The sequence below is a fragment of the Zingiber officinale genome, chromosome 3B, assembly GCF_018446385.1.
Source record: "Zingiber officinale cultivar Zhangliang chromosome 3B, Zo_v1.1, whole genome shotgun sequence".
NCBI classification, from domain to species: Eukaryota; Viridiplantae; Streptophyta; class Magnoliopsida; order Zingiberales; family Zingiberaceae; genus Zingiber; species Zingiber officinale.
This window is the reverse complement of record NC_055991.1, coordinates 91,195,983-91,203,752: the sequence shown is the minus strand read 5'-3', so window position 1 is coordinate 91,203,752 and position 7,770 is coordinate 91,195,983. Positions and strand designations below refer to the sequence as shown.

Genomic DNA, 7,770 nt, shown 5'->3' with positions numbered 1-7,770 from the left:
CTGTTTTAACGAGGAAAAGTTTATTTATTTATTTATTTTTCCTTTATTTTTCATTTTCCCTTGTTTTTTTTTCTCCCGCGCGCTCCCCTCTTTCTCCCCTTGCCGAACCCGACGCCGTGCCCTAATCTCCTCGTGGCCGTTCCTTCTTCCTCACCCTCTGCCCCTCACGGCGACAGCATCCTCTGCCCTAGCAGACGCCACCACCGGTCGATTCCCTTCCTCGGCTTCCCTCCCTCTCGGCGTCGAACACCTCTTCAATTGCTCTTTCTCGAGCCGTACTAGGCGCCGCCACCGCCTGAGGCAAACGGAGCAGCGCCGATCCACCGTCGGCGCGCTTGTGCCCTAGCACCGACCGCGACTTCTTCGGCCTGAGCGCCACTCGGGAGTCTCCTTCCAGAACAATGCCGGTGTGGCGTTGTCTTCCCCGTGCCCTAGCGCCGGCAACCATCTTCCCTCTGCTCTAGTTCCGACTCACGGTCGCCGGTGCAAACCTTCGACCAAGGGCCGAGCCGTGCCCTAGATCTGTCCTTGTGTACCACTGCCGACCGCCGGATCGGGCTGTTCCAGCCTCTCCACGCCGAGCCCTAGTTTCCCGGCGCCACTCCGATCGTCCTCTGCCCTAGCACTGGTCTGTCAGCCGTCCAGTGCCAGCCGCCAGCTTGTTATTGACCTGAGTCTCTGGTATTAAGGTTTCCAGCAGCAGCTTCGTCGGGTTCTTGGTCATCGCAGGCGATTAGAGGAAGAGGTAAGGTGCTCAGGTTGTTCTGGGAATTTGGTTGTTGTTTGGATGTCGATTTCTTGAGCTTCATTTTGATCTAGACAGTGCATTGCAGGGCGTTTCTTGATTTCCAATAGCTACCTCTGTTCCGACAGCAAGTTGTCTTTGTTATGGATTTGTTGGGCTGTGGATTAAGGTATGAAGTAGGGAAATTGATTCATGTTGTTGATGAATTAGGTATGTATTGAATTAGGGCTAAATCAAGTAAGATACTATGATTGGTTATTTTATTGCAAGCCCTAATTCGAATGAATTAATTAGAATTGATTGAGGAGTTAAATGATCCAATTAGGGTTTATAATTGGATTTGGATTTATGTTAGTTTCTCGAGGATTTGATTTAGCTAATTAATTGGTATTTAATTAGCTAAATCTGTATACTATGTACTACAGGACTGTGACGCGAGATGAGCAACTCGACGTTGGATTTGGATCGGATACGACCCTTTCTATTGGAGGCGGGTACCTCTTGACTTATCTTTTATGATATTGTCTTTGGATATGCATAGTATTTTATAACTACAAGCAATGAACATGTTTGTCTTTGGTATGTCACTGTTTGATATCCATAGCATGTTAGGTTTATCGCCTGTGACGTATCCGTGCTTATATCATGTAATTTATTGCCATGAGTACTGTATTACCATGAGTATCTTAGTTTCTAGAATAAGTGACATACCATGTTTTACCGAGGTTAGGACTAGGTTCTGGACTTTTGGTTTCAGTCATGTGTATCGAGATTATCTGATACTTAGGTTTTATGCCGTGACTGGTTTGTGTACCTCTATTTGTATATCATATATGATTCGTGTACCTAGACCTTGATTCTTGATATGTGCATATTGTTGGTACATATGTTATGAAAGGAGATATGTTTAGGATCTAGGTTGCTATACCATAGATGACTTGTATGCCCTAGATCCGTGGATTGACCTACTGATACTGTGGTACCCATATTATGTATATATGGATTTTTCTGTGCTGATCAGGATATTCCATACTTATTATGTTCAGGACATAGGTTTTTGATATTCTATCTGACCTGTGTACTATAGATTTTGGTATGTGACCATCGCTTTTACAGTACCCATTTTGTATATATGGATAGGGTTATGATGATTAGTTTTTGTTATGCATAGTGACATGCATCATGATTGCATGCTGTGCGATTGTTGGCTCCACTATGGTTGAGCCCATCGCCAGTTACATGTACTGCGCACACCCCCACTCATGGTTTAGTGGTATATCAGGCAGGTGTGTGGCGGTTCTGCTGTTTGGCTTCGTTGGTCATATGACAGTTCCGCTCTGTTTGGCTCCGCTGGCATTTAGTGTAGCAGCATAGTAGCCGGCAGACGGTGGACTCTGTTTGGCTCCGTTGGTCAGGTGACTCAGCGTGGTAGCCGACAGAGATACCTCCCCGTCATCGTGTACCGGGAGTTGAGAGCATTGAGCTCCCCCATTTATGATTTGGGGTCACAGGACAGGAGTACTCCGACAGCATCCCGTCCACTCGGTCACTCATCAGGAGTAGTGACGACAGAGTGCACGGTTGTCACAGCCCTACCCACTCGGTCTCACCATTTGTGTGTGAGATGACTGACTGGCGTCAGGGGTGACCAGGCCGCATCATTAGCATCATATGCATTGATGCATTTATATTCTTATGATTGTGTTTGCTGCATTTGGTTGATGCATTTTGGTTGGATGTATACTTTTGACCTGCATACAGGATTATTGACACTTTCGGTTTGACGACCCTTTTGTCTGGATAGGAGTTCCTGGTGAGTACAGTTTCCTCAGTTACCTTTCAGTTTTGCATATTCCCTATATATGATTAGGAAGTTGTATTCCATGTTTGTTGCTGTTAGATATATCTTACTACTCATGTCCATTGGTATTCGCTGAGTTGTTGAACTCACCCCCGTTGACACTATCTTTTTCAGGTACCAGGTTATTTAGGGTGTCGCTTGGAGCATCCTGTCTGCTGGTCCCCACGTCACATCAGAAGACTTATCGGTTTCACGTATGTTTTGTTTTGTTTTATGTATCAGTTTGTTAACTCTGTACTCTGGTTTTATTTTTGGAGTGTTGATGTTGTTATGTGGTATTTTGTATTTGTTGTTGGTTGTGTAAGCCTAGCCGGCTAGCAGTTTTGTGTTTTGGTTTTGGTACAGCCGAGTGGGCTGCTTTATTTTTAACTGCGTGGTTGTGTCAGCCAGAGGCTGAATTTGATATTAACTGCGTGGTGTTTCTTTCCTTTTATTGTTATTATTCCAGCCGCATGTGGCTGAGGTATATAGTGCTTGTAGAAAAGTTTCAGATTGTCCGCTGTACAGGGGAGATGCTGCCGAAATTTCTTCGGACAGAGACTCCTCCGGGGCCTGACACAACATCCCATTGGAATTTTGTAGCTCGGTAAAACAATTTGAAGAATGACAAACTCTGGTCGGATGGCTTGGATATGAATCTGGACAGTGTCGTGATCCGCTCGGTCAACCGTTGAGCTTCCTTCAAGCTCCGAGGCGGCAGCATGTCTTGTAACGCCTTAACCTTGCTCGAATTGGCTTCGATGCCCCACTCGGTGATGATGTAACCCAAGAAGCGACCGCTATTCACGCTAAACAGACACTTATTTAGGTTCATCTTTATTCCATAAGCCCTCAGAGTTCGGTAGGTCTCCTCGACATCTATGCATAGGTCAGTAGCTCGGAGGAATTTTATTAATATGTCATTGACGTATACCTCTATGTTACGGCTAATCTGCCATCGGAACACCTTGTTCATCAGCCTCTGGTACGTGGCACTGGCGTTCTTTAGTCCGAACAGCATGACGTTATAGCAGTACGTCCCATCGGGCATGATAAAGTTGACCTTCTACTGGTCTTCTTGGGTGAGCGGCTGTTAACGTTCCGCAAGTGTACAGATACGTTGTCAGTAATAAAGAAAGATATCATATCCACAGGGACTGGTTATAACTGTTGGACCGTTGCAGCCGGCTAGAAGGGGGGGGTTGGATAACCTGCAAAAATAAGACAACCCTTTCTCGAACTCTCAACAGAACACTTGTATAAAATTGAAGCAGTAAATAAAAAGCAGAAAGAAAGAGGCAGAAGGTTTTTACTTGGTTACAACCAAAGAGGTTGTTATTCCAAGGAATGTAGCACTAGTATCTCCTTCAGGCAGAGAAGCCTCTTACAGCAGTGAAAGCGTAAAATAGAGAAGCTAATCTAGAACAGTAGCGTACAAGTGTTGGAAATGGAATGCACTGAGTTGATTAAAAGCTTCTGGACCAAGGCTATATTTATAGCCTTGGTCGGGGCGCTTGGAAGGGGTTCCGGGCACCCTGGGGGGATAAAACTTTATCCCCAACGTTCAGATCATGTTTGACACGATCTGGTCAACAAACTAGTTCCGGGCGCCCCGGAGCCTAAAGTCAACCGATGTTGACCTTTTCATCCGGGGACCACTGCTCCGGTTCAGTTCGCCTCGGTCCGGGTCTCCTACTCCGGATCCGTTCGCTTGGGTGATCTCTGCCATCCGGAAAAGGGCTCACCCGAATCCAACTTCCGGTCTTCCCGAGCGGTCTTCCCTCCAGCTTCTCGTCCCTCAGAATCGCCGCGTGCTCCCTTCTCGTCCGCCGACGTACTCATCTGCAGTCTTCGTCCTTTGGACGCACCGCGTGCCGTCCTTCTCGCTAGCTGCGTCTCTTGCTCCTTGAGCAATCTTCCGCTCCGGCTTTCGTTCCTCGGAACCACCGTGCACTTCCTTCTCGTTCGCCGGTGTACTCTTCCGCAGCGCCTCATCCCTCGAACGCACCGCGTTCCGTCCTTCTCGTTGGTTGCGTCTTCCACTCGACTACCTGTGTTCCTAAGCTCCTGCACACTTAGACACTAGGTTAGAAACAAACAGGACCTAACTTAACTTGTTGATCACACCAAAATAACCTTGGGGTTCCAACAATCTCCCCCTTTTTGGTGTGATCAACCCAAGTTATGCTAGGGTTAAAATAGACATTAAATTAAATTAAGTAAATTAACTTAATTTGTAATTTAAGTGCAAAAAGATAGACAAAAAAAAATTAAATCTATCTACCTCCCCCTAGACTTATACTTTCCCTTCTCCCCCTTTGATCACAAAAAAATGGGGTTCCAAGAAAAATAATCTAAGGGTTAAAGACTTAGAAAAAATATTTATAAAAAAGTTCTAAGTTTTTAAGAAATTTAGAACATGTTTCTAAGTAATTTAAGCTGAGATTTCTAGTTTCAGAAAAGAGTTTTTAACTTTTAGGAGAAAATGATTTTTGAGAATTTTTTTAAGTAAAAAAAATCCTAGGTAACAAATTTTTGAAATTAAAAAATTCTAACTTAAATCTTTGAGAATTTTTAAGCACATTTAAAAAAAGGCTTAGGCAAACAAAATTTCTAAGTAAGTAAATTTCTAAATTGAAATAAAATGTTTTGAATAACCTTTTTAAAGCACTAATTAATTCTTGTATTAATGCTTCATTAGTAAGTTAATTAAACATTTATTTCAATATTTTGTCTTCCAGGTCGTGGCGGGGCACTAGGCCTTCTTGGTTATTGGAGCAACAACCACTTCCTTGACAAAGCCTCATATAGAAATTCTTTATTTAAGTTTCTCACTTAAAGCGCTAATTTTAAAATTAGTTTAAGAATGATTTAGGAACCCAATATAGGTTCCAACCCATTGCATTAATTTAAAAGTTTTTAGGGACATATTTTCTTGAAATGTTTCTAATTTGTCCAAGGTGATATTTAAAGTTCCAATTTAAATTATTAGATCTTCTAAAATTGGTTTTAGATGGACATGTATGGGTTTTTAAGTTTTCTACTTGAATTTTCAAAATTTGAATTTCTAACTTTAAATTTTCATTTTCTAGTTTTGATTTGTCTAACATTTCTAACGGGCAAGATTCAGCTAATATTCCTTTAAAATTTTTAATTTCTTTTTCTAACTTGCAGCAGTCTTTAGTTAGTAATTTAATAAATTTAAAGAGTTTGTCGGGAGGAAGTGAACATACCTGACTTACCTTGATTTCGTTGTCCGTGTCTCCCCCTGAACTGCTGCTTTCTTCCGAGGAAGCTCCCCCTTCATCGATGCTTTCAATGCTCATCTCGGAGGAACTTGAATCGCAGTCATCGTCTTGATGACTCGCCATCAGTGCGAGTCCGGAGAATGCTTCGACTTCCGATTCGGACGATGTATCATCCCACGTCACTTTTAGGGCCTTGCGCTTTTGAACAGGCTTTTTACCTTTATCTTTATCCTTGTTCTTTAGCTTGGGGCAGTTGTCCTTGACGTGCCCTTCTTCGTCGCAATGGTAGTAGTGGATCGTTCTTTTCTTTCTACCCTGTGGATAGTTAGTTTTTCTAGAATTGTATAACTTCTTAAATCGTCTTACCATCATTACCATTTCCTTGTCGTCGAGAGAAGATTCTGACTCAGGTTCGTCTCTCAAAGCTTTGAGGGCGACGTTATTCTTGGGCTCCTTCATTCCTGAACATCTTGACTCATGCACTTCAAATGTTGAAAAGAATTCGTCTAATGAATTTTTTTCTAGATCTTTCGAAATGTAAAAGGCATCTACTAGTGATGTCCATTTTGAGTTTCTAGGAAAGGAATTTAAAGTGTACCTGAGCGAATCTCGGTTACTTACCTCTTTTCCGAGATTCGAAAGTCCGGTGATGAGCTCCTGTATCCTCGAGTGTAGATGTGCAATTGTTTTACCTTCTTCAAGACGGAGGTTGGTGAGCTGGTTGCGAAGTAAGTCCTGTCTCGCAAGCTTGGCTTCGGATGTTTCTTCGTGTAGTTTAAGGAACTTCTCCCAAAGCTCCTTTGCCGAGTTGTAGGTGTCGACATGGTTGACTTCTTGTGGCGGAAGTACGCTTAGCAAATGGAATTCTGCTTTCTTATTTGCCACGTACTCGACCTGCTCTTTCTTTGTCCATTGATTTTTCGCTTTGCCCTCGGGAGCTTCAAAACCGAGTTCCATTGTTAGTAAGAAATCGAAATCGGTACCGAAAAATACCTCCATGTGCTTCTTCCAGCTTGCAAAGCCCCCCTTGAATTTTGGCGGGTGGATGTTAGATCCGGCCATCTCGTTGCTTTGTTCGGCGGTTAGTCCTACTGAAGCATCTTGGCTCTGATACCACTTGTTGGACCATTGCAGCCGGGTAGAAGGGGGGGTTGGATAGCCTGCAAAAATAAGACAACCCTTTCTCGAACTCTCAACAGAACACTTGTATAAATTTGAAGTAGTAAATAAAAAGCAGAAAGAAAGAGGTAGAAGGTTTTTACTTGGTTACAACCAAGGAGGTTGTTAATCCAAGGAATGTAGCACTAGTATCTCCTTCAGACGGAGAAGCCTCTTACAGTAGTGAAAGCGTAAAATAGAGAAGCTAATCTAGAACAGTAGCGTACAAGTGTTGGAAATGGAATGCATTGAGTTGATTAAAAGCTTCTGGACCAAGGCTATATTTATAGCCTTGGTCGGGGCGCCTGGAAGGGGTTCCGGGCACCCTGGGGGATAAAACTTTATCCCCAATGTTCAGATCGTGTTTGACACGATCTGGTCAACAAACCAGGTCCGGGCGCCCCAGACTGCTCCAGGCGCCCCGGAGCCTAAAGTCAACTGATGTTGACTTTTTCATCTGGGGACCACTGCTCCGGTTCAGTTCGCCTCGGTCCGGGTCTTCTACTCCGGATCCGTTCGCTTGGGTGATCTCTGCCATCCGGAAAAGGGCTCACCCGAACCCAACTTCCGGTCTTCCCGAGCGGGCTTCCCTCCGGCTTCTCGTCCCTCGGAATCGCCGCGTGTTCCCTTCAAGTCCGCCGGCGTACTCATCCGCAGTCTTCGTCTCTTGGACGCACCGCGTGCCGTCCTTCTCGCTAGCTGCGTCTCTTGCTCCTTGAGCAATCTTCCGCTTCGGTTTTCATTCCTTGGAACCACCGCACGCTTCCTTCTCGTCCGCC

At 44.2% G+C, this 7,770-nt stretch overlaps 1 long non-coding RNA gene across 1 annotated transcript; it reads left to right on the top strand.

Moving 5' to 3' along the window:
• Positions 1 to 417: 417 nt before the first annotated feature.
• Positions 418 to 1,203, top strand: LOC121968440. Its single transcript, XR_006108144.1, has 3 exons — positions 418 to 745; positions 834 to 914; positions 1,171 to 1,203. It is a non-coding gene; the product is annotated as an uncharacterized LOC121968440 (long non-coding RNA).
• Positions 1,204 to 7,770: the final 6,567 nt, after the last annotated feature.